Source organism: Salminus brasiliensis, chromosome 11 (assembly GCF_030463535.1).
Source record: "Salminus brasiliensis chromosome 11, fSalBra1.hap2, whole genome shotgun sequence".
NCBI classification, from domain to species: Eukaryota; Metazoa; Chordata; class Actinopteri; order Characiformes; family Bryconidae; genus Salminus; species Salminus brasiliensis.
The window spans coordinates 24,799,566-24,824,690 of NC_132888.1; the positions used below are offsets into that span (position 1 = coordinate 24,799,566).

General features: G+C 37.9%; 73 pseudogenes; all 73 read left to right on the top strand.

Annotated features, from left to right (window-relative positions):
• Positions 1-104: 104 nt before the first annotated feature.
• On the top strand, positions 105-223 carry LOC140570308 (5S ribosomal RNA; annotated as a pseudogene).
• A 185-nt stretch (positions 224-408) lies between these two features.
• Positions 409-527, top strand: LOC140570072 (5S ribosomal RNA; annotated as a pseudogene).
• Positions 528-712: 185 nt separating this feature from the next.
• Positions 713-831, top strand: LOC140571068 (5S ribosomal RNA; annotated as a pseudogene).
• A 185-nt stretch (positions 832-1,016) lies between these two features.
• On the top strand, positions 1,017-1,135 carry LOC140571733 (5S ribosomal RNA; annotated as a pseudogene).
• A 487-nt stretch (positions 1,136-1,622) lies between these two features.
• Positions 1,623-1,741, top strand: LOC140569914 (5S ribosomal RNA; annotated as a pseudogene).
• A 185-nt stretch (positions 1,742-1,926) lies between these two features.
• On the top strand, positions 1,927-2,045 carry LOC140570379 (5S ribosomal RNA; annotated as a pseudogene).
• A 185-nt stretch (positions 2,046-2,230) lies between these two features.
• On the top strand, positions 2,231-2,349 carry LOC140569915 (5S ribosomal RNA; annotated as a pseudogene).
• Positions 2,350-2,534: 185 nt separating this feature from the next.
• Positions 2,535-2,653, top strand: LOC140569917 (5S ribosomal RNA; annotated as a pseudogene).
• Positions 2,654-2,838: 185 nt separating this feature from the next.
• On the top strand, positions 2,839-2,957 carry LOC140571293 (5S ribosomal RNA; annotated as a pseudogene).
• A 487-nt stretch (positions 2,958-3,444) lies between these two features.
• On the top strand, positions 3,445-3,563 carry LOC140569918 (5S ribosomal RNA; annotated as a pseudogene).
• A 185-nt stretch (positions 3,564-3,748) lies between these two features.
• LOC140570380 (5S ribosomal RNA) lies at positions 3,749-3,867 on the top strand (annotated as a pseudogene).
• A 185-nt stretch (positions 3,868-4,052) lies between these two features.
• On the top strand, positions 4,053-4,171 carry LOC140569919 (5S ribosomal RNA; annotated as a pseudogene).
• Positions 4,172-4,356: 185 nt separating this feature from the next.
• On the top strand, positions 4,357-4,475 carry LOC140570260 (5S ribosomal RNA; annotated as a pseudogene).
• Positions 4,476-4,660: 185 nt separating this feature from the next.
• Positions 4,661-4,779, top strand: LOC140570842 (5S ribosomal RNA; annotated as a pseudogene).
• Positions 4,780-4,964: 185 nt separating this feature from the next.
• On the top strand, positions 4,965-5,083 carry LOC140571808 (5S ribosomal RNA; annotated as a pseudogene).
• Positions 5,084-5,268: 185 nt separating this feature from the next.
• LOC140570513 (5S ribosomal RNA) lies at positions 5,269-5,387 on the top strand (annotated as a pseudogene).
• A 185-nt stretch (positions 5,388-5,572) lies between these two features.
• Positions 5,573-5,691, top strand: LOC140570381 (5S ribosomal RNA; annotated as a pseudogene).
• Positions 5,692-5,876: 185 nt separating this feature from the next.
• Positions 5,877-5,995, top strand: LOC140569920 (5S ribosomal RNA; annotated as a pseudogene).
• A 185-nt stretch (positions 5,996-6,180) lies between these two features.
• LOC140570261 (5S ribosomal RNA) lies at positions 6,181-6,299 on the top strand (annotated as a pseudogene).
• A 185-nt stretch (positions 6,300-6,484) lies between these two features.
• LOC140570853 (5S ribosomal RNA) lies at positions 6,485-6,603 on the top strand (annotated as a pseudogene).
• A 185-nt stretch (positions 6,604-6,788) lies between these two features.
• LOC140570514 (5S ribosomal RNA) lies at positions 6,789-6,907 on the top strand (annotated as a pseudogene).
• A 185-nt stretch (positions 6,908-7,092) lies between these two features.
• LOC140568460 (5S ribosomal RNA) lies at positions 7,093-7,211 on the top strand (annotated as a pseudogene).
• A 185-nt stretch (positions 7,212-7,396) lies between these two features.
• LOC140570864 (5S ribosomal RNA) lies at positions 7,397-7,515 on the top strand (annotated as a pseudogene).
• A 185-nt stretch (positions 7,516-7,700) lies between these two features.
• On the top strand, positions 7,701-7,819 carry LOC140567515 (5S ribosomal RNA; annotated as a pseudogene).
• A 487-nt stretch (positions 7,820-8,306) lies between these two features.
• On the top strand, positions 8,307-8,425 carry LOC140569921 (5S ribosomal RNA; annotated as a pseudogene).
• A 185-nt stretch (positions 8,426-8,610) lies between these two features.
• On the top strand, positions 8,611-8,729 carry LOC140572024 (5S ribosomal RNA; annotated as a pseudogene).
• A 487-nt stretch (positions 8,730-9,216) lies between these two features.
• On the top strand, positions 9,217-9,347 carry LOC140567908 (5S ribosomal RNA; annotated as a pseudogene).
• A 185-nt stretch (positions 9,348-9,532) lies between these two features.
• On the top strand, positions 9,533-9,651 carry LOC140570311 (5S ribosomal RNA; annotated as a pseudogene).
• Positions 9,652-9,836: 185 nt separating this feature from the next.
• Positions 9,837-9,955, top strand: LOC140571746 (5S ribosomal RNA; annotated as a pseudogene).
• Positions 9,956-10,442: 487 nt separating this feature from the next.
• LOC140569922 (5S ribosomal RNA) lies at positions 10,443-10,561 on the top strand (annotated as a pseudogene).
• Positions 10,562-10,746: 185 nt separating this feature from the next.
• Positions 10,747-10,865, top strand: LOC140572319 (5S ribosomal RNA; annotated as a pseudogene).
• Positions 10,866-11,050: 185 nt separating this feature from the next.
• Positions 11,051-11,169, top strand: LOC140568461 (5S ribosomal RNA; annotated as a pseudogene).
• A 185-nt stretch (positions 11,170-11,354) lies between these two features.
• On the top strand, positions 11,355-11,473 carry LOC140572320 (5S ribosomal RNA; annotated as a pseudogene).
• Positions 11,474-11,658: 185 nt separating this feature from the next.
• LOC140571757 (5S ribosomal RNA) lies at positions 11,659-11,777 on the top strand (annotated as a pseudogene).
• A 185-nt stretch (positions 11,778-11,962) lies between these two features.
• Positions 11,963-12,081, top strand: LOC140572144 (5S ribosomal RNA; annotated as a pseudogene).
• A 185-nt stretch (positions 12,082-12,266) lies between these two features.
• On the top strand, positions 12,267-12,385 carry LOC140566964 (5S ribosomal RNA; annotated as a pseudogene).
• Positions 12,386-12,570: 185 nt separating this feature from the next.
• LOC140572948 (5S ribosomal RNA) lies at positions 12,571-12,689 on the top strand (annotated as a pseudogene).
• A 185-nt stretch (positions 12,690-12,874) lies between these two features.
• Positions 12,875-12,993, top strand: LOC140566927 (5S ribosomal RNA; annotated as a pseudogene).
• Positions 12,994-13,178: 185 nt separating this feature from the next.
• Positions 13,179-13,297, top strand: LOC140572896 (5S ribosomal RNA; annotated as a pseudogene).
• Positions 13,298-13,482: 185 nt separating this feature from the next.
• LOC140568463 (5S ribosomal RNA) lies at positions 13,483-13,601 on the top strand (annotated as a pseudogene).
• A 185-nt stretch (positions 13,602-13,786) lies between these two features.
• LOC140573194 (5S ribosomal RNA) lies at positions 13,787-13,905 on the top strand (annotated as a pseudogene).
• A 185-nt stretch (positions 13,906-14,090) lies between these two features.
• Positions 14,091-14,209, top strand: LOC140567607 (5S ribosomal RNA; annotated as a pseudogene).
• Positions 14,210-14,394: 185 nt separating this feature from the next.
• LOC140571817 (5S ribosomal RNA) lies at positions 14,395-14,513 on the top strand (annotated as a pseudogene).
• A 185-nt stretch (positions 14,514-14,698) lies between these two features.
• On the top strand, positions 14,699-14,817 carry LOC140568609 (5S ribosomal RNA; annotated as a pseudogene).
• Positions 14,818-15,002: 185 nt separating this feature from the next.
• LOC140568465 (5S ribosomal RNA) lies at positions 15,003-15,121 on the top strand (annotated as a pseudogene).
• Positions 15,122-15,306: 185 nt separating this feature from the next.
• Positions 15,307-15,425, top strand: LOC140569629 (5S ribosomal RNA; annotated as a pseudogene).
• A 185-nt stretch (positions 15,426-15,610) lies between these two features.
• On the top strand, positions 15,611-15,729 carry LOC140566782 (5S ribosomal RNA; annotated as a pseudogene).
• Positions 15,730-15,914: 185 nt separating this feature from the next.
• On the top strand, positions 15,915-16,033 carry LOC140572722 (5S ribosomal RNA; annotated as a pseudogene).
• Positions 16,034-16,218: 185 nt separating this feature from the next.
• On the top strand, positions 16,219-16,337 carry LOC140573391 (5S ribosomal RNA; annotated as a pseudogene).
• A 187-nt stretch (positions 16,338-16,524) lies between these two features.
• On the top strand, positions 16,525-16,643 carry LOC140570152 (5S ribosomal RNA; annotated as a pseudogene).
• Positions 16,644-16,828: 185 nt separating this feature from the next.
• Positions 16,829-16,947, top strand: LOC140567265 (5S ribosomal RNA; annotated as a pseudogene).
• Positions 16,948-17,132: 185 nt separating this feature from the next.
• Positions 17,133-17,251, top strand: LOC140572723 (5S ribosomal RNA; annotated as a pseudogene).
• Positions 17,252-17,436: 185 nt separating this feature from the next.
• On the top strand, positions 17,437-17,555 carry LOC140573211 (5S ribosomal RNA; annotated as a pseudogene).
• Positions 17,556-18,333: 778 nt separating this feature from the next.
• Positions 18,334-18,452, top strand: LOC140566527 (5S ribosomal RNA; annotated as a pseudogene).
• A 185-nt stretch (positions 18,453-18,637) lies between these two features.
• Positions 18,638-18,756, top strand: LOC140571016 (5S ribosomal RNA; annotated as a pseudogene).
• A 185-nt stretch (positions 18,757-18,941) lies between these two features.
• LOC140572824 (5S ribosomal RNA) lies at positions 18,942-19,060 on the top strand (annotated as a pseudogene).
• Positions 19,061-19,537: 477 nt separating this feature from the next.
• Positions 19,538-19,656, top strand: LOC140566547 (5S ribosomal RNA; annotated as a pseudogene).
• A 185-nt stretch (positions 19,657-19,841) lies between these two features.
• LOC140571178 (5S ribosomal RNA) lies at positions 19,842-19,960 on the top strand (annotated as a pseudogene).
• A 185-nt stretch (positions 19,961-20,145) lies between these two features.
• On the top strand, positions 20,146-20,264 carry LOC140567232 (5S ribosomal RNA; annotated as a pseudogene).
• Positions 20,265-20,449: 185 nt separating this feature from the next.
• Positions 20,450-20,568, top strand: LOC140568196 (5S ribosomal RNA; annotated as a pseudogene).
• Positions 20,569-20,752: 184 nt separating this feature from the next.
• On the top strand, positions 20,753-20,871 carry LOC140572835 (5S ribosomal RNA; annotated as a pseudogene).
• A 477-nt stretch (positions 20,872-21,348) lies between these two features.
• LOC140566548 (5S ribosomal RNA) lies at positions 21,349-21,467 on the top strand (annotated as a pseudogene).
• A 185-nt stretch (positions 21,468-21,652) lies between these two features.
• On the top strand, positions 21,653-21,771 carry LOC140572006 (5S ribosomal RNA; annotated as a pseudogene).
• A 185-nt stretch (positions 21,772-21,956) lies between these two features.
• On the top strand, positions 21,957-22,075 carry LOC140568247 (5S ribosomal RNA; annotated as a pseudogene).
• A 184-nt stretch (positions 22,076-22,259) lies between these two features.
• Positions 22,260-22,378, top strand: LOC140567465 (5S ribosomal RNA; annotated as a pseudogene).
• A 185-nt stretch (positions 22,379-22,563) lies between these two features.
• LOC140568306 (5S ribosomal RNA) lies at positions 22,564-22,670 on the top strand (annotated as a pseudogene).
• A 185-nt stretch (positions 22,671-22,855) lies between these two features.
• On the top strand, positions 22,856-22,974 carry LOC140572605 (5S ribosomal RNA; annotated as a pseudogene).
• A 185-nt stretch (positions 22,975-23,159) lies between these two features.
• On the top strand, positions 23,160-23,278 carry LOC140568129 (5S ribosomal RNA; annotated as a pseudogene).
• A 185-nt stretch (positions 23,279-23,463) lies between these two features.
• LOC140572007 (5S ribosomal RNA) lies at positions 23,464-23,582 on the top strand (annotated as a pseudogene).
• A 185-nt stretch (positions 23,583-23,767) lies between these two features.
• On the top strand, positions 23,768-23,886 carry LOC140568108 (5S ribosomal RNA; annotated as a pseudogene).
• A 488-nt stretch (positions 23,887-24,374) lies between these two features.
• Positions 24,375-24,481, top strand: LOC140568307 (5S ribosomal RNA; annotated as a pseudogene).
• A 185-nt stretch (positions 24,482-24,666) lies between these two features.
• On the top strand, positions 24,667-24,785 carry LOC140572459 (5S ribosomal RNA; annotated as a pseudogene).
• A 185-nt stretch (positions 24,786-24,970) lies between these two features.
• LOC140568172 (5S ribosomal RNA) lies at positions 24,971-25,089 on the top strand (annotated as a pseudogene).
• The last annotated feature ends 36 nt before the right edge of the window (positions 25,090-25,125 follow it).

The window sequence follows — 25,125 nt, forward strand, 5'->3', positions numbered from 1 at the left end:
GTGTTGTAAATTTTGATGTGTTGACATGGAATGCTTTTTCTTGGTTTTAAACAAATATGGTCTTATCTATGAAATTTGAATCCTCTAGTTTGCAAGGTTCTTCCGCTTACGGCCATTCCACCCTTAGAACGCCTGATCTCGTCTGATCTCAGAAGCTACCTAGGGTTGGGCCTGGTTAGTACTTGAATGGGAGACTGTCGGGGAATTCCAGGTGTTGTAAGCTTTTCCAGTCCTGCAAACAATTAAAGCTTACATTTCCATGTTATTTACATCTTTTGCACAAATTTGTAGTTGAAACTCTTTTGTGATGTAAATTTTGATGTGTTGAAATGGAATGCTTTTTCTTGGTTTTGAAGAAATATTGTCTTAGCTATGAAATTTGAATCCTCTAGTTTGCAAGGTTTTTCTGCTTACAGCCATTCCACCCTTAGAACGCCTGATCTCGTCTGATCTCAGAAGCTACCTAGGGTTGGGCCTGGTTAGTACTTGAATGGGAGACTGGATGGGAATACCAGGTGTTGTAAGCTTTTCCAGTCCTGCAAACAATTAAAGCTTACATTTCCATGTTATTTACATCTTTTGCACAAATTTGTAGTTGAAACTCTTTTGTGTTGTAAATTTTGATGTGTTGACATGGAATGCTTTTTCTTGGTTTTAAACAAATATGATCTTAGCTATGAAATTTGAATCCTCTAGTTTGCAAGGTTCTTCCGCTTGCGGCCATTCCACCCTTAGAACGCCTGATCTCGTCTGATCTCAGAAGCTACCTAGGGTTGGGCCTGGTTAGTACTTGAATGGGAGACTGGATGGGAATACCAGGTGTTGTAAGCTTTTCCAGTCCTGCAAACAATTAAAGCTTACATTTCCATGTTATTTACATCTTTTGCACAAATTTGTAGTTGAAACTCTTTTGTGATGTAAATTTTGATGTGTTGAAATGGAATGCTTTTTCTTGGTTTTGAACAAATATGGTCTTAGCTATGAAATTTGAATCCTCTAGTTTGCAAGGTTCTTCTGCTTATGGCCATTCCACCCTTAGAACGCCTGATCTCGTCTGATCTCAGAAGCTAGGTAGGGTTGGGCCTGGTTAGTACTTGAATGGGAGACTGAATGGGAATACCAGGTGTTGTAAGCTTTTTCAATCCTGCAAACAAAGAAAGCTTACATTTCCATGTTATTTACATCTTTTGCACAAATTTGTATTTGAAACTCTTTTGTGTTGTAAATGTTGATGTGTTGAAATGGAATGCTTTTTCTTGATTTTAAACAAATATGGTCTTATCTATGAAATTTGAATCCTCTAGTTTGCAAGGTTCTTCTGCTTACGGCCATGCCACCCTTAGAATGCCTTCTCGTCTGATCTCAGAAGCTACCTAGGGTTGGGCCTGGTTAGTACTTGAATGGGAGACTGTCGGGGAATTCCAGGTGTTGTAAGCTTTTCCAGTCCTGCAAACAATTAAAGCTTACATTTCCATGTTATTTACATCTTTTGCACAAATTTGTAGTTGAAACTCTTTTGTGATGTAAATTTTGATGTGTTGAAATGGAATGCTTTTTCTTGGTTTTGAAGAAATATTGTCTTAGCTATGAAATTTGAATCCTCTAGTTTGCAAGGTTCTTCTGCTTACGGCCATTCCACCCTTAGAACGCCTGATCTCGTCTGATCTCAGAAGCTACCTAGGGTTGGGCCTGGTTAGTACTTGAATGGGAGACTGGATGGGAATACCAGGTGTTGTAAGCTTTTCCAGTCCTGCAAATAATTAAAGCTTACATTTCCATGTTATTTACATCTTTTGCACAAATTTGTAGTTGAAACTCTTTTGTGTTGTAAATTTTGATGTGTTGACATGGAATGCTTTTTCTTGGTTTTAAACAAATATGGTCTTATCTATGAAATTTGAATCCTCTAGTTTGCAAGGTTCTTCCGCTTATGGCCATTCCACCCTTAGAACGCCTGATCTCGTCTGATCTCAGAAGCTACCTAGGGTTGGGCCTGGTTAGTACTTGAATGGGAGACTGAATGGGAATACCAGGTGTTGTAAGCTTTTCCAGTCCTGCAAACAATTAAAGCTTACATTTCCATGTTATTTACATCTTTTGCACAAATTTGTAGTTGAAACTCTTTTGTGATGTAAATTATGATGTGTTGAAATGGAATGCTTTTTCTTGGTTTTAAACAAATATGGTCTTAGCTATGAAATTTGAATCCTCTAGTTTGCAAGGCTCTTCTGCTTACGGCCATTCCACCCTTAGAACGCCTGATCTCGTCTGATCTCAGAAGCTACCTAGGGTTGGGCCTGGTTAGTACTTGAATGGGAGACTGGATGGGAATACCAGGTGTTGTAAGCTTTTCCAGTCCTGCAAACAATTAAAGCTTACATTTCCATGTTATTTACATCTTTTGCACAAATTTGTAGTTGAAACTCTTTTGTGATGTAAATTTTGATGTGTTGACATGGAATGCTTTTTCTTGGTTTTAAACAAATATGGTCTTAGCTATGAAATTTGAATCCTCTAGTTTGCAAGGTTCTTCCGCTTACGGCCATTCCACCCTTAGAACGCCTGATCTCGTCTGATCTCAGAAGCTACCTAGGGTTGGGCCTGGTTAGTACTTGAATGGGAGACTGGATGGGAATACCAGGTGTTGTAAGCTTTTCCAGTCCTGCAAACAATTAAAGCTTACATTTCCATGTTATTTACATCTTTTGCACAAATTTGTAGTTGAAACTCTTTTGTGATGTAAATTTTGATGTGTTGAAATGGAATGCTTTTTCTTGGTTTTGAACAAATATGGTCTTAGCTATGAAATTTGAATCCTCTAGTTTGCAAGGTTCTTCTGCTTATGGCCATTCCACCCTTAGAACGCCTGATCTCGTCTGATCTCAGAAGCTAGGTAGGGTTGGGCCTGGTTAGTTCTTGAATGGGAGACTGAATGGGAATACCAGGTGTTGTAAGCTTTTTCAATCCTGCAAACAAAGAAAGCTTACATTTCCATGTTATTTACATCTTTTGCACAAATTTGTATTTGAAACTCTTTTGTGTTGTAAATGTTGATGTGTTGAAATGGAATGCTTTTTCTTGATTTTAAACAAATATGGTCTTATCTATGAAATTTGAATCCTCTAGTTTGCAAGGTTCTTCTGCTTACGGCCATGCCACCCTTAGAATGCCTTCTCGTCTGATCTCAGAAGCTACCTAGGGTTGGGCCTGGTTAGTACTTGAATGGGAGACTGTCGGGGAATTCCAGGTGTTGTAAGCTTTTCCAGTCCTGCAAACAATTAAAGCTTACATTTCCATGTTATTTACATCTTTTGCACAAATTTGTAGTTGAAACTCTTTTGTGATGTAAATTTTGATGTGTTGAAATGGAATGCTTTTTCTTGGTTTTGAAGAAATATTGTCTTAGCTATGAAATTTGAATCCTCTAGTTTGCAAGGTTCTTCTGCTTACGGCCATTCCACCCTTAGAACGCCTGATCTCGTCTGATCTCAGAAGCTACCTAGGGTTGGGCCTGGTTAGTACTTGAATGGGAGACTGGATGGGAATACCAGGTGTTGTAAGCTTTTCCAGTCCTGCAAATAATTAAAGCTTACATTTCCATGTTATTTACATCTTTTGCACAAATTTGTAGTTGAAACTCTTTTGTGTTGTAAATTTTGATGTGTTGACATGGAATGCTTTTTCTTGGTTTTAAACAAATATGGTCTTATCTATGAAATTTGAATCCTCTAGTTTGCAAGGTTCTTCCGCTTATGGCCATTCCACCCTTAGAACGCCTGATCTCGTCTGATCTCAGAAGCTACCTAGGGTTGGGCCTGGTTAGTACTTGAATGGGAGACTGAATGGGAATACCAGGTGTTGTAAGCTTTTCCAGTCCTGCAAACAATTAAAGCTTACATTTCCATGTTATTTACATCTTTTGCACAAATTTGTAGTTGAAACTCTTTTGTGATGTAAATTATGATGTGTTGAAATGGAATGCTTTTTCTTGGTTTTAAACAAATATGGTCTTAGCTATGAAATTTGAATCCTCTAGTTTGCAAGGTTCTTCTGCTTACGGCCATTCCACCCTTAGAACGCCTGATCTCGTCTGATCTCAGAAGCTACCTAGGGTTGGGCCTGGTTAGTACTTGAATGGGAGACTGGATGGGAATACCAGGTGTTGTAAGCTTTTCCAGTCCTGCAAACAATTAAAGCTTACATTTCCATGTTATTTACATCTTTTGCACAAATTTGTAGTTGAAACTCTTTTGTGATGTAAATTTTGATGTGTTGAAATGGAATGCTTTTTCTTGGTTTTGAACAAATATGGTCTTAGCTATGAAATTTGAATCCTCTAGTTTGCAAGGGTCTTCTGCTTATGGCCATTCCACCCTTAGAACGCCTGATCTCGTCTGATCTCAAAAGCTAGGTAGGGTTGGGCCTGGTTAGTACTTGAATGGGAGACTGAATGGGAATACCAGGTGTTGTAAGCTTTTTCAATCCTGCAAAAAAAGAAAGCTTAAATTTCCATGTTATTTACATCTTTTGCACAAATTTGTAGTTGAAACTCTTTTGTGTTGTAAATGTTGATGTGTTAAAATGGAATGCTTTTTCTTGGTTTTGAACAAATATGGTCTTAGCTATGAAATTTGAATCCTCTAGTTTGCAAGGTTCTTCTGCTTACGGCCATTCCACCCTTAGAACGCCTGATCTCGTCTGATCTCAGAAGCTACCTAGGGTTGGGCCTGGTTAGTACTTGAATGGGAGACTGTCTGGGAATACCAGGTGTTGTAAGCTTTTCCAGTCCTGCAAACAATTAAAGCTTACATTTCCATGTTATTTACATCTTTTGCACAAATTTGTAGTTGAAACTCTTTTGTGTTGTAAATTTTGATGTGTTGACATGGAATGCTTTTTCTTGGTTTTAAACAAATATGGTCTTATCTATGAAATTTGAATCCTCTAGTTTGCAAGGTTCTTCTGCTTACGGCCATTCCACCCTTAGAACACCTCATCTCGTCTGATCTCAGAAGCTACCTAGGGTTGGGCCTGGTTAGTACTTGAATGGGAGACTGTCTGGGAATACCAGGTGTTGTAAGCTTTTCCAGTCCTGCAAACAATTAAAGCTTACATTTCCATGTTATTTACATCTTTTGCACAAATTTGTAGTTGAAACTCTTTTGTGATATAAATTTTGATGTGTTGAAATGGAATGCTTTTTCTTGGTTCTGAAGAAATATGGTCTTAGCTATGAAATTTGAATCCTCTAGTTTGCAAGGTTCTTCTGCTTATGGCCATTCCACCCTTAGAACGCCTGATCTCGTCTGATCTCAGAAGCTACCTAGGGTTGGGCCTGGTTAGTACTTGAATGGGAGACTGGATGGGAATACCAGGTGTTGTAAGCTTTTCCAGTCCTGCAAATAATTAAAGCTTACATTTCCATGTTATTTACATCTTTTGCACAAATTTGTAGTTGAAACTCTTTTGTGTTGTAAATTTTGATGTGTTGACATGGAATGCTTTTTCTTGGTTTTAAACAAATATGGTCTTATCTATGAAATTTGAATCCTCTAGTTTGCAAGGTTCTTCCGCTTATGGCCATTCCACCCTTAGAACGCCTGATCTCGTCTGATCTCAGAAGCTACCTAGGGTTGGGCCTGGTTAGTACTTGAATGGGAGACTGAATGGGAATACCAGGTGTTGTAAGCTTTTCCAGTCCTGCAAACAATTAAAGCTTACATTTCCATGTTATTTACATCTTTTGCACAAATTTGTAGTTGAAACTCTTTTGTGATGTAAATTATGATGTTTTGAAATGGAATGCTTTTTCTTGGTTTTAAACAAATATGGTCTTAGCTATGAAATTTGAATCCTCTAGTTTGCAAGGTTCTTTTGCTTACGGCCATTCCACCCTTAGAACGCCTGATCTCGTCTGATCTCAGAAGCTACCTAGGGTTGGGCCTGGTTAGTACTTGAATGGGAGACTGGATGGGAATACCAGGTGTTGTAAGCTTTTCCAGTCCTGCAAACAATTAAAGCTTACATTTCCATGTTATTTACATCTTTTGCACAAATTTGTAGTTGAAACTCTTTTGTGATGTAAATTTTGATGTGTTGAAATGGAATGCTTTTTCTTGGTTTTGAACAAATATGGTCTTAGCTATGAAATTTGAATCCTCTAGTTTGCAAGGTTCTTCTGCTTATGGCCATTCCACCCTTAGAACGCCTGATCTCGTCTGATCTCAAAAGCTAGGTAGGGTTGGGCCTGGTTAGTACTTGAATGGGAGACTGAATGGGAATACCAGGTGTTGTAAGCTTTTTCAATCCTGCAAAAAAAGAAAGCTTAAATTTCCATGTTATTTACATCTTTTGCACAAATTTGTAGTTGAAACTCTTTTGTGTTGTAAATGTTGATGTGTTAAAATGGAATGCTTTTTCTTGGTTTTGAACAAATATGGTCTTAGCTATGAAATTTGAATCCTCTAGTTTGCAAGGTTCTTCTGCTTACGGCCATTCCACCCTTAGAACGCCTGATCTCGTCTGATCTCAGAAGCTACCTAGGGTTGGGCCTGGTTAGTACTTGAATGGGAGACTGTCTGGGAATACCAGGTGTTGTAAGCTTTTCCAGTCCTGCAAACAATTAAAGCTTACATTTCCATGTTATTTACATCTTTTGCACAAATTTGTAGTTGAAACTCTTTTGTGATATAAATTTTGATGTGTTGAAATGGAATGCTTTTTCTTGGTTCTGAAGAAATATGGTCTTAGCTATGAAATTTGAATCCTCTAGTTTGCAAGGTTCTTCTGCTTATGGCCATTCCACCCTTAGAACGCCTGATCTCGTCTGATCTCAGAAGCTACCTAGGGTTGGGCCTGGTTAGTACTTGAATGGGAGACTGGATGGGAATACCAGGTGTTGTAAGCTTTTCCAGTCCTGCAAACAATTAAAGCTTACATTTACATGTTATTTACATCTTTTGCACAAATTTGTAGTTGAAACTCTTTTGTGTTGTAAATTTTGATGTGTTGACATGGAATGCTTTTTCTTGGTTTTGAACAAATATGGTCTTATCTATGAAATTTGAATCCTCTAGTTTGCAAGGTTCTTCCGCTTACGGCCATTCCACCCTTAGAACGCCTGATCTCGTCTGATCTCAGAAGCTACCTAGGGTTGGGCCTGGTTAGTACTTGAATGGGAGACTGAATGGGAATACCAGGTGTTGTAAGCTTTTTCAATCCTGCAAACAAAGAAAGCTTACATTTCCATGTTATTTACATCTTTTGCACAAATTTGTAGTTGAAACTCTTTTGTGTTGTAAATGTTGATGTGTTAAAATGGAATGCTTTTTCTTGGTTTTGAACAAATATGGTCTTAGCTATGAAATTTGAATCCTCTAGTTTGCAAGGTTCTTCTGCTTACGGCCATTCCACCCTTAGAACGCCTGATCTCGTCTGATCTCAGAAGCTACCTAGGGTTGGGCCTGGTTAGTACTTGAATGGGAGACTGTCTGGGAATACCAGGTGTTGTAAGCTTTTCCAGTCCTGCAAACAATTAAAGCTTACATTTCCATGTTATTTACATCTTTTGCACAAATTTGTAGTTGAAACTCTTTTGTGTTGTAAATTTTGATGTGTTGAAATGGAATGTTTTTTCTTGGTTTTGAACAAATATGGTCTTAGCTATGAAATTTGAATTCTCTTGTTTGCACGGTTCTTCTGCTTACGGCCATTCCACCCTTAGAATGTCTGATCTTGTCTGATCTCAGAAGTTAGCTAGGGTTGGGCCTGGTTAGTAGTTGAATGGGAGACTGAATGGGAATACCAGGTGTTGTAAGCTTTTTCAATCCTGCAAACAAAGAAAGCTTACATTTCCATTTTGTTTTCATCTTTTGCACAAATTTGTATTTGAAACTCTTTTGTGTTGTAAATGTTGATGTGTTGAAATGGAATGCTTTTTCTTGATTTTAAACAAATATGGTCTTATCTATGAAATTTGAATCCTCTAGTTTGCAAGGTTCTTCTGCTTACGGCCATTCCACCCTTAGAATGCCTTCTCGTCTGATCTCAGAAGCTACCTAGGGTTGGGCCTGGTTAGTACTTGAATGGGAGACTGTCGGGGAATTCCAGGTGTTGTAAGCTTTTTCAATCCTGCAAACAAAGAAAGCTTACATTTCCATGTTATTTACATCTTTTGCACAAATTTGTAGTTGAAACTCTTTTGTGATGTAAATTTTGATGTGTTGAAATGGAATGCTTTTTCTTGGTTTTGAAGAAATATTGTCTTAGCTATGAAATTTGAATCCTCTAGTTTGCAAGGTTCTTCTGCTTACGGCCATTCCACCCTTAGAACGCCTGATCTCGTCTGATCTCAGAAGCTACCTAGGGTTGGGCCTGGTTAGTACTTGAATGGGAGACTGGATGGGAATACCAGGTGTTGTAAGCTTTTCCAGTCCTGCAAACAATTAAAGCTTACATTTCCATGTTATTTACATCTTTTGCACAAATTTGTAGTTGAAACTCTTTTGTGTTGTAAATTTTGATGTGTTGACATGGAATGCTTTTTCTTGGTTTTGAACAAATATGGTCTTATCTATGAAATTTGAATCCTCTAGTTTGCAAGGTTCTTCCGCTTACGGCCATTCCACCCTTAGAACGCCTGATCTTGTCTGATCTCAGAAGCTACCTAGGGTTGGGCCTGGTTAGTACTTGAATGGGAGACTGAATGGGAATACCAGGTGTTGTAAGCTTTTTCAATCCTGCAAACAAAGAAAGCTTACATTTCCATGTTATTTACATCTTTTGCACAAATTTGTATTTGAAACTCTTTTGTGTTGTAAATGTTGATGTGTTGAAATGGAATGCTTTTTCTTGATTTTAAACAAATATGGTCTTATCTATGAAATTTGAATCCTCTAGTTTGCAAGGTTCTTCTGCTTACGGCCATTCCACCCTTAGAATGCCTTCTCGTCTGATCTCAGAAGCTACCTAGGGTTGGGCCTGGTTAGTACTTGAATGGGAGACTGTCGGGGAATTCCAGGTGTTGTAAGCTTTTCCAGTCCTGCAAACAATTAAAGCTTACATTTCCATGTTATTTACATCTTTTGCACAAATTTGTAGTTGAAACTCTTTTGTGTTGTAAATTTTGATGTGTTGACATGGAATGCTTTTTCTTGGTTTTAAACAAATATGGTCTTATCTATGAAATTTGAATCCTCTAGTTTGCAAGGTTCTTCCGCTTGCGGCCATTCCACCCTTAGAACGCCTGATCTCGTCTGATCTCAGAAGCTACCTAGGGTTGGGCCTGGTTAGTACTTGAATGGGAGACTGAATGGGAGACTGAATGGGAATACCAGGTGTTGTAAGCTTTTCCAGTCCTGCAAACAATTAAAGCTTACATTTCCATGTTATTTACATCTTTTGCACAAATTTGTAGTTGAAACTCTTTTGTGATGTAAATTATGATGTGTTGAAATGGAATGCTTTTTCTTGGTTTTGAACAAATATGGTCTTAGCTATGAAATTTGAATCCTCTAGTTTGCAAGGTTCTTCTGCTTACGGCCATTCCACCCTTTGAACGCCTGATCTCGTCTGATCTCAGAAGCTACCTAGGGTTGGGCCTGGTTAGTACTTGAATGGGAGACTGGATGGGAATACCAGGTGTTGTAAGCTTTTCCAGTCCTGCAAACAATTAAAGCTTACATTTCCATGTTATTTACATCTTTTGCACAAATTTGTAGTTGAAACTCTTTTGTGATGTAAATTTTGATGTGTTGAAATGGAATGCTTTTTCTTGGTTTTGAACAAATATGGTCTTAGCTATGAAATTTGAATCCTCTAGTTTGCAAGGTTCTTCTGCTTATGGCCATTCCACCCTTAGAACGCCTGATCTCGTCTGATCTCAGAAGCTAGGTAGGGTTGGGCCTGGTTAGTACTTGAATGGGAGACTGAATGGGAATACCAGGTGTTGTAAGCTTTTTCAATCCTGCAAACAAAGAAAGCTTACATTTCCATGTTATTTACATCTTTTGCACAAATTTGTATTTGAAACTCTTTTGTGTTGTAAATGTTGATGTGTTGAAATGGAATGCTTTTTCTTGATTTTAAACAAATATGGTCTTATCTATGAAATTTGAATCCTCTAGTTTGCAAGGTTCTTCTGCTTACGGCCATTCCACCCTTAGAATGCCTTCTCGTCTGATCTCAGAAGCTAGCTAGGGTTGGGCCTGGTTAGTACTTGAATGGGAGACTGTCGGGGAATTCCAGGTGTTGTAAGCTTTTCCAGTCCTGCAAACAATTAAAGCTTACATTTCCATGTTATTTACATCTTTTGCACAAATTTGTAGTTGAAACTCTTTTGTGTTGTAAATTTTGATGTGTTGAAATGGAATGCTTTTTCTTGGTTTTGAAGAAATATTGTCTTAGCTATGAAATTTGAATCCTCTAGTTTGCAAGGTTCTTCTGCTTACGGCCATTCCACCCTTAGAACGCCTGATCTCGTCTGATCTCAGAAGCTACCTAGGGTTGGGCCTGGTTAGTACTTGAATGGGAGACTGGATGGGAATACCAGGTGTTGTAAGCTTTTCCAGTCCTGCAAACAATTAAAGCTTACATTTCCATGTTATTTACATCTTTTGCACAAATTTGTAGTTGAAACTCTTTTGTGATGTAAATTATGATGTGTTGAAATGGAATGCTTTTTCTTGGTTTTGAACAAATATGGTCTTAGCTATGAAATTTGAATCCTCTAGTTTGCAAGGTTCTTCTGCTTACGGCCATTCCACCCTTAGAAAGCCTGATCTCGTCTGATCTCAGAAGCTACCTAGGGTTGGGCCTGGTTAGTACTTGAATGGGAGACTGGATGGGAATACCAGGTGTTGTAAGCTTTTCCAGTCCTGCAAACAATTAAAGCTTACATTTCCATGTTATTTACATCTTTTGCACAAATTTGTACTTGAAACTCTTTTGTGTTGTAAATTTTGATGTGTTGACATGGAATGCTTTTTCTTGGTTTTAAACAAATATGGTCTTATCTATGAAATTTGAATCCTCTAGTTTGCAAGGTTCTTCCGCTTACGGCCATTCCACCCTTAGAACGCCTGATCTCGTCTGATCTCAGAAGCTACCTAGGGTTGGGCCTGGTTAGTACTTGAATGGGAGACTGAATGGGAATACCAGGTGTTGTAAGCTTTTCCAGTCCTGCAAACAATTAAAGCTTACATTTCCATGTTATTTACATCTTTTGCACAAATTTGTAGTTGAAACTCTTTTGTGATGTAAATTATGATGTGTTGAAATGGAATGCTTTTTCTTGGTTTTGAACAAATATGGTCTTAGCTATGAAATTTGAATCCTCTAGTTTGCAAGGTTCTTCTGCTTACGGCCATTCCACCCTTAGAAAGCCTGATCTCGTCTGATCTCAGAAGCTACCTAGGGTTGGGCCTGGTTAGTACTTGAATGGGAGACTGGATGGGAATACCAGGTGTTGTAAGCTTTTCCAGTCCTGCAAACAATTAAAGCTTACATTTCCATGTTATTTACATCTTTTGCACAAATTTGTAGTTGAAACTCTTTTGTGATGTAAATTTTGATGTGTTGAAATGGAATGCTTTTTCTTGGTTTTGAACAAATATGGTCTTAGCTATGAAATTTGAATCCTCTAGTTTGCAAGGTTCTTCTGCTTATGGCCATTCCACCCTTAGAACGCCTGATCTCGTCTGATCTCAGAAGCTAGGTAGGGTTGGGCCTGGTTAGTACTTGAATGGGAGACTGAATGGGAATACCAGGTGTTGTAAGCTTTTTCAATCCTGCAAACAAAGAAAGCTTACATTTCCATGTTATTTACATCTTTTGCACAAATTTGTAGTTGAAACTCTTTTGTGTTGTAAATTTTGATGTGTTGAAATGGAATGCTTTTTCTTGGTTTTGAACAAATATGGTCTTAGCTATGAAATTTGAATTCTCTAGTTTGCACGGTTCTTCTGCTTACGGCCATTCCACCCTTAGAATGCCTGATCTTGTCTGATCTCAGAAGCTACCTAGGGTTGGGCCTGGTTAGTACTTGAATGGGAGACTGTCTGGGAATACCAGGTGTTGTAAGCTTTTTCAATCCTGCAAATAATGAAAGCTTACATTTCCATGTTATTTACATCTTTTGCACAAATTTGTAGTTGAAACTCTTTTGTGTTGTAAATTTTGATGTGTTGAAATGGAATGTTTTTTCTTGGTTTTGAACAAATATGGTCTTAGCTATGAAATTTGAATTCTCTTGTTTGCACGGTTCTTCTGCTTACGGCCATTCCACCCTTAGAATGCCTGATCTTGTCTGATCTCAGAAGCTAGCTAGGGTTGGGCCTGGTTAGTAGTTGAATGGGAGACTGAATGGGAATACCAGGTGTTGTAAGCTTTTTCAATCCTGCAATCAAAGAAAGCTTACATTTCCATTTTGTTTTCATCTTTTGCACAAATTTGTATTTGAAACTCTTTTGTGTTGTAAATGTTGATGTGTTGAAATAGAATGCTTTTTCTTGATTTTAAACAAATATGGTCTTATCTATGAAATTTGAATCCTCTAGTTTGCAAGGTTCTTCTGCTTACGGCCATTCCACCCTTAGAACGCCTCATCTCGTCTGATCTCAGAAGCTACCTAGGGTTGGGCCTGGTTAGTACTTGAATGGGAGACTGTCTGGGAATTCCAGGTGTTGTAAGCTTTTCCAGTCCTGCAAACAATTAAAGCTTACATTTCCATGTTATTTACATATTTTGCACAAATTTGTAGTTGAAACTCTTTTGTGATGTAAATTTTGATGTGTTGAAATGGAATGCTTTTTCTTGGTTTTGAAGAAATATGGTCTTAGCTATGAAATTTGAATCCTCTAGTTTGCAAGGTTCTTCTGCTTACGGCCATTCCACCCTTAGAACGCCTGATCTCGTCTGATCTTAGAAGCTACCTAGGGTTGGGCCTGGTTAGTACTTGAATGGCAGACTGGATGGGAGTACCAGGTGTTGTAAGCTTTTCCAGTCCTGCAAACAATTAAAGCTTACATTTCCATGTTATTTACATCTTTTGCACAAATTTGTAGTTGAAACTCTTTTGTGTTGTAAATGTTGACGTGTTGAAATGGAATGCTTTTTCTTGATTTTAAACAAATATGGTCTTATCTATGAAATTTGAATCCTTTAGTTAGCAAGGTTCTTCTGCTTACGGCCATTCCACCCTTAGAACGCCTGATCTCGTTTGATCTCAGAAGCTACCTAGGGTTGGGCCTGGTTAGTACTTGAATGGGAGACTGTCTGGGAATACCAGGTGTTGTAAGCTTTTCCAGTCCTGCAAACAATTAAAGCTTACATTTCCATGTTATTTACATCTTTTGCACACATTTGTGGTTGAAACTCTTTTGTGATGTAAATTTTGATGTGTTGAAATGGAATGCTTTTTCTTGGTTTTGAACAAATATGGTCTTATCTATGAAATTTGAATCCTCTAGTTTGCAAGGTTATTCTGCTTACGGCCATTCCACCCTTAGAACGCCTGATCTCGTCTGATCTCAGAAGCTACCTAGGGTTGGGCCTGGTTAGTACTTGAATGGGAGACTGAATGGGAATACCAGGTGTTGTAAGCTTTTCCAGTCCTGCAAACAATTAAAGCTTACATTTCCATGTTATTTACATCTTTTGCACAAATTTGTAGTTGAAACTCTTTTGTGTTGTAAATTTTGATGTGTTGAAATGGAATGCTTTTTCTTGGTTTTGAACAAATATGGTCTTATCTATGAAATTTGAATCCTCTAGTTAACAAAGTTCTTCTGCTTACGGCCATTCCACCCTTAGAATGCCTGATCTTGTCTGATCTCAGAAGCTAGCTAGGGTTGGGCCTGGTTAGTACTTGAATGGGAGACTGAATGGGAATACCAGGTGTTGTAAGCTTTTCCAGTCCTGCAAACAATTAAAGCTTACATTTCCATGTTATTTACATCTTTTGCACAAATTTATAGTTGAAACTCTTTTGTGTTGTAAATTTTGATGTGTTGAAATGGAATGCTTTTTCTTGGTTTTGAACAAATATGGTCTTATCTATGAAATTTGAATCCTCTAGTTTGCAAGGTTCTTCTGCTTATGGCCATTCCACCCTTAGAATGCCTGATCTTGTCTGATCTCAGAAGCTAGCTAGGGTTGGGCCTGGTTAGTACTTGAATGGGAGACTGAATGGGAATACCAGGTGTAGTAAGCTTTTTCATTCCTGCAAACAAAGAAAGCTTACATTTCCATGTTATTTACATCTTTTGCACAAATTTGTAGTTGAAACTCTTTTGTGTTGTAAATGTTGATGTGTTAAAATGGAATGCTTTTTCTTGGTTTTGAACAAATATGGTCTTAGCTAAGAAATTTGAATTCTCTAGTTTGCACGGTTCTTCTGTTTACGGCCATTCCACCCTTAGAACGCCTGATCTTGTCTGATCTCAGAAGCTACCTAGGGTTGGGCCTGGTTAGTACTTGAATGGGAGACTGTCTGGGAATACCAGGTGTTGTAAGCTTTTTCAATCCTGCAAACAATGAAAGCTTACATTTCCATTTTTTTTTCATCTTTTGCACAAATTTGTATTTGAAACTCTTTTGTGTTGTAAATGTTGATGTGTTGAAATGGAATGCTTTTTCTTGATTTTAAACAAATATGGTCTTATCTATGAAATTTTAATCCTCTAGTTTGCAAGGTTCTTCTGCTTACGGCCATTCCACCCTTAGAACGCCTGATCTCGTCTGATCTCAGAAGCTACTTAGGGTTGGGCCTGGTTAGTACTTGAATGGGAGACTGTCTGGGAATACCAGGTGTTGTAAGCTTTTCCAGTCCTGCAAACAATTAAAGCTTACATTTCCATGTTATTTACATCTTTTGCACACATTTGTAGTTGAAACTCTTTGGTGATGTAAATTTTGATGTGTTGAAATGGAATGCTTTTTCTTGGTTTTGAACAAATATGGTCTTATCTATGAAATTTGAATCCTCTAGTTTGCAAGGTTCTTCTGCTTACGGCCATTCCACCCTTAGAACGCCTGATCTCGTCTGATCTCAGAAGCTACCTAGGGTTGGGCCTGGTTAGTACTTGAATGGGAGACTGAATGGGAATACCAGGTGTTGTAAGCTTTTCCAGTCCTGCAAACAATTAAAGCTTACATTTCCATGTTATTTACATATTTTGCACAAATTTGTAGTTGAATCTCTTTTGTGTTGTAAATGTTGATGTGTTAAAATGGAATGCTTTTTCTTGATTTTGAACAAATATGGTCTTAGCTATGAAATTTGAATCCTCTAGTTTGCAAGGTTCTTCTGCTTACGGCCATTCCACCCTTAGATCGCCTGATCTCGTCTGATCTCAGAAGAGATGTAGGGTTGGGCCTGGTTAGTACTTGAATGGGAGACTGTCTGGGAATACCAGGTGTTGTAAGCTTTTCCAGTCCTGCAAACAATTAAAGCTTACATTTCCATGTTATTTACATCTTTTGCACAAATTTGTAGTTGAAACTCTTTTGTGTTGTAAATTTTGATGTGTTGAAATGGAATGCTTTTTCTTGGTTTTGAACAAATATGGTCTTATCTATGAAATTTGAATCCTCTAGTTTGCAAGGTTCTTCTGCTTACGGCCATTCCACCCTTAGAATGCCTGATCTTGTCTGATCTCAGAAGCTAGCTAGGGTTGGGCCTGGTTAGTACTTGAATGGGAGACTGAATGGGAATACTAGGTGTTGTAAGCCTTTTCAATCCTGCCAACAAAGAAAGCTTACATTTCCATGTTATTTACATCTTTTGCACAAATTTGTAGTTGAAACTCTTTTGTGTTGTAAATGTTGATGTGTTAAAATGGAATGCTTTTTCTTGGTTTTGAACAAATATGGTCTTAGCTATGAAATTTGAATCCTCTAGTTTGCAAGGTTCTTCTGCTTACGGCCATTCCACCCTTAGAACGCCTGATGTCGTCTGATCTCAGAAGCTACCTAGGGTTGGGCCTGGTTAGTACTTGAATGGGAGACTGTCTGGGAATACCAGGTGTTGTAAGCTTTTCCAGTCCTGCAAACAATTAAAGCTTACATTTCCATGTTATTTACATATTTTGCACAAATTTGTAGTTGAATCTCTTTTGTGTTGTAAATGTTGATGTGTTAAAATGGAATGCTTTTTCTTGATTTTGAACAAATATGGTCTTAGCTATGAAATTTGAATCCTCTAGTTTGCAAGGTTCTTCTGCTTACGGCCATTCCACCCTTAGATCGCCTGATCTCGTCTGATCTCAGAAGAGATCTAGGGTTGGGCCTGGTTAGTACTTGAATGGGAGACTGTCTGGGAATACCAGGTGTTGTAAGCTTTTCCAGTCCTGCAAAAAAAATTAAAGCTTACATTTCCATGTTATTTACATATTTTGCACAAATTTGTAGTTGAAACTCTTTTGTGTTGTAAATTTTGATGTGTTGAAATGGAATGCTTTTTCTTGGTTTTGAACAAATATGGTCTTATCTATGAAATTTGAATCCTCTAGTTTGCAAGGTTCTTCTGCTTACGGCCATTCCACCCTTAGAACCCCTGATCTCGTCTGAGCTCAGAAGCTACCTAGGGTTGGGCCTGGTTAGTACTTGAATGGGAGACTGTCTGGGAATACCAGGTGTTGTAAGCTTTTCCAGTCCTGCAAACAATTAAAGCTTACATTTCCATGTTATTTACATCTTTTGCACAAATTTGTAGTTGAAACTCTTTTGTGTTGTAAATTTTGATGTGTTGAAATGGAATGCTTTTTCTTGGTTTTGAACAAATATGGTCTTATCTATGAAATTTGAATCCTCTAGTTTGCAAGGTTCTTCTGCTTACGGCCATTCCACCCTTAGAATGCCTGATCTTGTCTGATCTCAGAAGCTAGGTAGGGTTGGGCCTGGTTAGTACTTGAATGAGAGACTGAATGGGAATACTAGGTGTTGTAAGCCTTTTCAATCCTGCAAACAAAGAAAGCTTACATTTCCATGTTATTTACATCTTTTGCACAAATTTGTAGTTGAAACTCTTTTGTGTTGTAAATGTTGATGTGTTAAAATGGAATGCTTTTTCTTGGTTTTGAACAAATATGGTCTTAGCTATGAAATTTGAATCCTCTAGTTTGCAAGGTTCTTCTGCTTACGGCCATTCCACCCTTAGAACGCCTGATGTCGTCTGATCTCAGAAGCTACCTAGGGTTGGGCCTGGTTAGTACTTGAATGGGAGACTGTCTGGGAATACCAGGTGTTGTAAGCTTTTCCAGTCCTGCAAACAATTAAAGCTTACATTTCCATGTTATTTACATCTTTTGCACAAATTTGTAGTTGAAACTCTTTTGTGTTGTAAATTTTGATGTGTTGAAATGGAATGCTTTTTCTTGGTTTTGAACAAATATGGTCTTAGCTATGAAATTTGAATTCTCTAGTTTGCACGGTTCTTCTGCTTACGGCCATTCCACACTTAGAACGCCTGATCTTGTCTGATCTCAGAAGCTACCTAGGGTTGGGCCTGGTTAGTACTTGAATGGGAGACTGTCTGGGAATACCAGGTGTTGTAAGCTTTTTCAATCCTGCAAACAATGAAAGCTTACATTTCCATGTTATTTACATCTTTTGCACAAATTTGTAGTTGAAACTCTTTTGTGATGTAAATTTTGATGTGTTGAAATGGAATGTTTTTCTTGGTTTTGAAGAAATATGGTCTTAGCTATGAAATTTGAATCCTCTAGTTTGCAAGGCTCTTCTGCTTACGGCCATTCCACCCTTAGAACGCCTGATCTCGTCTGATCTCAGAAGCTGCCTAGGGTTGGGCCTGGTTAGTACTTGAATGGGAATACCAGGTGTTGTAAGCTTTTCCAGTCCTGCAAACAATTAAAGCTTACATTTCCATGTTATTTACATCTTTTGCACAAATTTGTAGTTGAAACTCTTTTGTGTTGTAAATTTTGATGTGTTGAAATGGAATGCTTTTTCTTGGTTTTAAACAAATATGGTCTTATCTATGAAATTTGAATCCTCTAGTTTGCAAGGTTCTTCTGCTTACGGCCATTCCACCCTTAGAATGCCTTCTTGTCTGATCTCAGAAGCTACCTAGGGTTGGGCCTGGTTAGTACTTGAATGGGATACTGAATGGAAATACCAGGTGTTGTAAGCTTTTCCAGTCCTGCAAACAATTAAAGCTTACATTTCCATGTTATTTACATATTTTGCACAAATTTGTAGTTGAAACTCTTTTGTGTTGTAAATGTTGATGTGTTAAAATGGAATGCTTTTTCTTGATTTTGAACAAATATGGTCTTAGCTATGAAATTTGAATCCTCTAGTTTGCAAGGTTCTTCTGCTTACGGCCATTCCACCCTTAGATCGCCTGATCTTGTCTGATCTCAGAAGCTATCTACGGTTGGGCCTGGTTAGTACTTGAATGGGAGACTGTCTGGGAATACCAGGTGTTGTAAGCTTTTCCAGTCCTGCAAACAATTAAAGCTTACATTTCCATGTTATTTACATCTTTTGCACAAATTTGTAGTTGAAACTCTTTTGTGTTGTAAATTTTGATGTGTTGAAATGGAATGCTTTTTCTTGGTTTTGAACAAATATGGTCTTAGCTATGAAATTTGAATTCTCTAGTTTGCACGGTTCTTCTGCTTACGGCCATTCCACCCTTAGAACGCCTGATCTTGTCTGATCTCAGAAGCTACCTAGGGTTGGGCCTGGTTAGTACTTGAATGGGAGACTGTCTGGGAATACCAGGTGTTGTAAGCTTTTTCAATCCTGCAAACAATGAAAGCTTACATTTCCATGTTATTTACATCTTTTGCACAAATTTGTAGTTGAAACTCTTTTGTGATGTAAATTTTGATGTGTTGAAATGGAATGCTTTTTCTTGGTTTTGAAGAAATATGGTCTTAGCTATGAAATTTGAATCCTCTAGTTTGCAAGGTTCTTCTGCTTACGGCCATTCCACCCTTAGAACGCCTGATCTCATCTGATCTCAGAAGCTACCTAGGGTTGGGCCTGGTTAGTACTTGAATGGGAGACTGGATGGGAATACCAGGTGTTGTAAGCTTTTCCAGTCCTGCAAACAATTAAAGCTTACATTTCCATGTTATTTACATCTTTTGCACAAATTTGTAGTTGAAACTCTTTTGTGTTGTAAATTTTGATGTGTTGACATGGAATGCTTTTTCTTGGATTTAAACAAATATGGTCTTATCTATGAAATTTGAATCCTCTAGTTTGCAAGGTTCTTCTGCTTACGGCCATTCCACCCTTAGAACGCCTGATCTCGTGTGATCTCAGAAGCTGCCTAGGGTTGGGCCTGGTTAGTACTTGAATGGGAATACCAGGTGTTGTAAGCTTTTCCAGTCCTGCAAACAATTAAAGCTTACATTTCCATGTTATTTACATCTTTTACACAAATTTGTAGTTGAAACTCTTTTGTGTTGTAAATTTTGATGTGTTGAAATGGAATGCTTTTTCTTGGTTTTAAACAAATATGGTCTTATCTATGAAATTTGAATCCTCTAGTTTGCAAGGTTCTTCTGCTTACGGCCATTCCACCCTTAGAACGCCTGATCTCGTCTGAGCTCAGAAGCTACCTAGGGTTGGGCCTGGTTAGTACTTGAATGGGATACTGAATGGAAATACCAGGTGTTGTAAGCTTTTCCAGTCCTGCAAACAATTAAAGCTTACATTTCCATGTTATTTACATATGTTGCACAAATTTGTAGTTGAAACTCTTTTGTGTTGTAAATGTTGATGTGTTAAAATGGAATGCTTTTTCTTGATTTTGAACAAATATGGTCTTAGCTATGAAATTTGAATCCTCTAGTTTGCAAGGTTCTTCCGCTTACGGCCATTCCACCCTTAGGTCGCCTGATCTCGTCTGATCTCAGAAGCTATCTAGGGTTGGGCCTGGTTAGTACTTGAATGGGAGACTGTCTGGGAATACCAGGTGTTGTAAGCTTTTCCAGTCCTGCAAACAATTAAAGCTTACATTTCCATGTTATTTACATCTTTTGCACAAATTTGTAGTTGAAACTCTTTTGTGTTGTAAATTTTGATGTGTTGAAATGGAATGCTTTTTCTTGGTTTTGAACAAATATGGTCTTATCTATGAAATTTGAATCCTCTAGTTTGCAAGGTTCTTCTGCTTATGGCCATTCCACCCTTAGAATGCCTGATCTTGTCTGATCTCAGAAGCTACCTAGGGTTGGGCCTGTTTAGTACTTGAATGGGAGACTGAATGGGAATACCAGGTGTTGTAAGCTTTTTCAATCCTGCAAACAAAGAAAGCTTACATTTCCATTTTTTTTTCATCTTTTGCACAAATTTGTATTTGAAACTCTTTTGTGTTGTAAATGTTGATGTGTTGAAATGGAATGCTTTTTCTTGGTTTTAAACAAATATGGTCTTATCTATGAAATTTGAATCCTCTAGTTTGCAAGGTTCTTCTGCTTAAGGCCATTCCACCCTTAGAACGCCTCATCTCGTCTGATCTCAGAAGCTACCTAGTGTTGGGCCTGGTTAGTACTTGAATGGGAGACTGTCTGGGAATACCAGGTGTTGTAAGCTTTTTCAATCCTGCAAACAATGAAAGCTTACATTTCCATGTTATTTACATCTTTTGCACAAATTTGTAGTTGAAACTCTTTTGTGATGTAAATTTTGATGTGTTGAAATGGAATGTTTTTCTTGGTTTTGAAGAAATATGGTCTTAGCTATGAAATTTGAATCCTCTAGTTTGCAAGGTTATTCTGCTTACGGCCATTCCACCCTTAGAACGCCTGATCTCATCTGATCTCAGAAGCTACCTAGGGTTGGGCCTGGTTAGTACTTGAATGGGAGACTGGATGGGAATACCAGGTGTTGTAAGCTTTTCCAGTCCTGCAAACAATTAAAGCTTACATTTCCATGTTATTTACATCTTTTGCACAAATTTGTAGTTGAAACTCTTTTGTGTTGTAAATTTTGATGTGTTGACATGGAATGCTTTTTCTTGGATTTAAACAAATATGGTCTTATCTATGAAATTTGAATCCTCTAGTTTGCAAGGTTCTTCTGCTTACGGCCATTCCACCCTTAGAACGCCTGATCTCGTCTGATCTCAGAAGCTGCCTAGGGTTGGGCCTGGTTAGTACTTGAAAGGGAATACCAGGTGTTGTAAGCTTTTCCAGTCCTGCAAACAATTAAAGCTTACATTTCCATGTTATTTACATCTTTTGCACAAATTTGTAGTTGAAACTCTTTTGTGTTGTAAATTTTGATGTGTTGAAATGGAATGCTTTTTCTTGGTTTTAAACAAATATGGTCTTATCTATGAAATTTGAATCCTCTAGTTTGCAAGGTTCTTCTGCTTACGGCCATTCCACCCTTAGAACGCCTGATCTCGTCTGAGCTCAGAAGCTACCTAGGGTTGGGCCTGGTTAGTACTTGAATGGGATACTGAATGGAAATACCAGGTGTTGTAAGCTTTTCCAGTCCTGCAAACAATTAAAGCTTACATTTCCATGTTATTTACATATTTTGCACAAATTTGTAGTTGAAACTCTTTTGTGTTGTAAATGTTGATGTGTTAAAATGGAATGCTTTTTCTTGATTTTGAACAAATATGGTCTTAGCTATGAAATTTGAATCCTCTAGTTTGCAAGGTTCTTCCGCTTACGGCCATTCCACCCTTAGATCGCCTGATCTTGTCTGATCTCAGAAGCTATCTAGGGTTGGGCCTGGTTAGTACTTGAATGGGAGACTGTCTGGGAATACCAGGTGTTGTAAGCTTTTCCAGTCCTGCAAACAATTAAAGCTTACATTTCCATGTTATTTACATCTTTTGCACAAATTTGTAGTTGAAACTCTTTTGTGTTGTAAATTTTGATGTGTTGAAATGGAATGCTTTTTCTTGGTTTTGAACAAATATGGTCTTATCTATGAAATTTGAATCCTCTAGTTTGCAAGGTTCTTCTGCTTATGGCCATTCCACCCTTAGAATGCCTGATCTTGTCTGATCTCAGAAGCTACCTAGGGTTGTGCCTGTTTAGTACTTGAATGGGAGACTGAATGGGAATACCAGGTGTTGTAAGCTTTTTCAATCCTGCAAACAAAGAAAGCTTACATTTCCATTTTTTTTCATCTTTTGCACAAATTTGTATTTGAAACTCTTTTGTGTTGTAAATGTTGATGTGTTGAAATGGAATGCTTTTTCTTGGTTTTAAACAAATATGGTCTTATCTATGAAATTTGAATCCTCTAGTTTGCAAGGTTCTTCTGCTTAAGGCCATTCCACCCTTAGAACGCCTCATCTCGTCTGATCTCAGAAGCTACCTAGGGTTGGGCCTGGTTAGTACTTGAATGGGAGACTGTCTGGGAATACCAGGTGTTGTAAGCTTTTCCAGTCCTGCAAACAATTAAAGCTTACATTTCCATGTTATTTACATATTTTGCACAAATTTGTAGTTGAAACTCTTTTGTGATGTAAATTTTGATGTGTTGAAATGGAATGCTTTTTCTTGGTTTTGAAGAAATATGGTCTTAGCTATGAAATTTGAATCCTCTAGTTTGCAAGGTTCTTCTGCTTACGGCCATTCCACCCTTAGAACGCCTGATCTCGTCTGAGCTCAGAAGCTACCTAGGGTTGGGCCTGGTTAGTACTTGAATGGGAATACCAGGTGTTGTAAGCTTTTCCAGTCCTGCAAACAATTAAAGCTTACATTTCCATGTTATTTACATCTTTTGCACAAATTTGTAGTTGAAACTCTTTTGTGTTGTAAATTTTGATGTGTTGAAATGGAATGCTTTTTCTTGGTTTTGAACAAATATGGTCTTAGCTATGAAATTTGAATCCTCTAGTTTGCAAGGTTCTTCTGCTTACGGCCATTCCACCCTTAGAACGCCTGATCTAGTCTGATCTCAGAAGCTACCTAGGGTTGGGCCTGGTTAGTACTTGAATGGGAGACTGGATGGGAATACCAGGTGTTGTAAGCTTTTCCAGTCCTGCAAACAATTAAAGCTTACATTTCCATGTTATTTACATATTTTGCACAAATTTGTAGTTGAAACTCTTTTGTGTTGTAAATGTTGATGTGTTAAAATGGAATGCTTTTTCTTGATTTTGAACAAATATGGTCTTAGCTATGAAATTTGAATCCTCTAGTTTGCAAGATTCTTCTGCTTACGGCCATTCCACCTTTAGATCGCCTGTTCTCGTCTGATCTCAGAAGCTACCTAGGGTTGGGCCTGGTTAGTACTTGAATGGGATACTGAATGGAAATACCAGGTGTTGTAAGCTTTTCCAGTCCTGCAAACAATTAAAGCTTACATTTCCATGTTATTTACATATTTTGCACAAATTTGTAGTTGAAACTCTTTTGTGTTGTAAATGTTGATGTGTTAAAATGGAATGCTTTTTCTTGATTTTGAACAAATATGGTCTTAGCTATGAAATTTGAATCCTCTAGTTTGCAAGGTTCTTCCGCTTACGGCCATTCCACCCTTAGATCGCCTGATCTTGTCTGATCTCAGAAGCTATCTAGGGTTGGGCCTGGTTAGTACTTGAATGGGAGACTGTCTGGGAATACCAGGTGTTGTAAGCTTTTCCAGTCCTGCAAACAATTAAAGCTTACATTTCCATGTTATTTACATCTTTTGCACAAATTTGTAGTTGAAACTCTTTTGTGTTGTAAATTTTGATGTGTTGAAATGGAATGCTTTTTCTTGGTTTTGAACAAATATGGTCTTATCTATGAAATTTGAATCCTCTAGTTTGCAAGGTTCTTCTGCTTATGGCCATTCCAACCTTAGAATGCCTGATCTTGTCTGATCTCAGAAGCTACCTAGGGTTGGGCCTGTTTAGTACTTGAATGGGAGACTGAATGGGAATACCAGGTGTTGTAAGCTTTTTCAATCCTGCAAACAAAGAAAGCTTACATTTCCATTTTTTTTCATCTTTTGCACAAATTTGTATTTGAAACTCTTTTGTGTTGTAAATGTTGATGTGTTGAAATGGAATGCTTTTTCTTGGTTTTAAACAAATATGGTCTTATCTATGAAATTTGAATCCTCTAGTTTGCAAGGTTCTTCTGCTTAAGGCCATTCCACCCTTAGAACGCCTCATGTCGTCTGATCTCAGAAGCTACCTAGGGTTGGGCATGGTTAGTACTTGAGTGGGAGACTGTCTGGGAATACCAGGTGTTGTAAGCTTTTCCAGTCCTGCAAACAATTAAAGCTTACATTTCCATGTTATTTACATATTTTGCACAAATTTGTAGTTGAAACTCTTTTGTGATGTAAATTTTGATGTGTTGAAATGGAATGCTTTTTCTTGGTTTTGAAGAAATATGGTCTTAGCTATGAAATTTGAATCCTCTAGTTTGCAAGGTTCTTCTGCTTACGGCCATTCCACCCTTAGAACGCCTGATCTCGTCTGAGCTCAGAAGCTACCTAGGGTTGGGCCTGGTTAGTACTTGAATGGGAATACCAGGTGTTGTAAGCTTTTCCAGTCCTGCAAACAATTAAAGCTTACATTTCCATGTTATTTACATCTTTTGCACAAATTTGTAGTTGAAACTCTTTTGTGTTGTAAATTTTGATGTGTTGAAATGGAATGCTTTTTCTTGGTTTTGAACAAATATGGTCTTAGCTATGAAATTTGAATCCTCTAGTTTGCAAGGTTCTTCTGCTTACGGCCATTCCACCCTTAGAACGCCTGATCTAGTCTGATCTCAGAAGCTACCTAGGGTTGGGCCTGGTTAGTACTTGAATGGGAGACTGAATGGGAATACCAGGTGTTGTAAGCTTTTTCAATCCTGCAAACAAAGAAAGCTTACATTTCCATGTTATTTACATCTTTTGCACAAATTTGTAGTTGAAACTCTTTTGTGTTGTAAATGTTGATGTGTTAAAATGGAATGCTTTTTCTTGGTTTTGAACAAATATGGTCTTATCTATGAAATTTGAATCCTCTAGTTAACAAAGTTCTTCTGCTTACGGCCATTCCACCTTTAGAATGCCTGATCTTGTCTGATCTCAGAAGCTAGCTAGGGTTGGGCCTGGTTAGTACTTGAAAGGGAGACTGAATAGGAATATCAGGTGTTGTAAGCTTTTTCAATCCTGCAAACAAAGAAAGCTTACATTTCC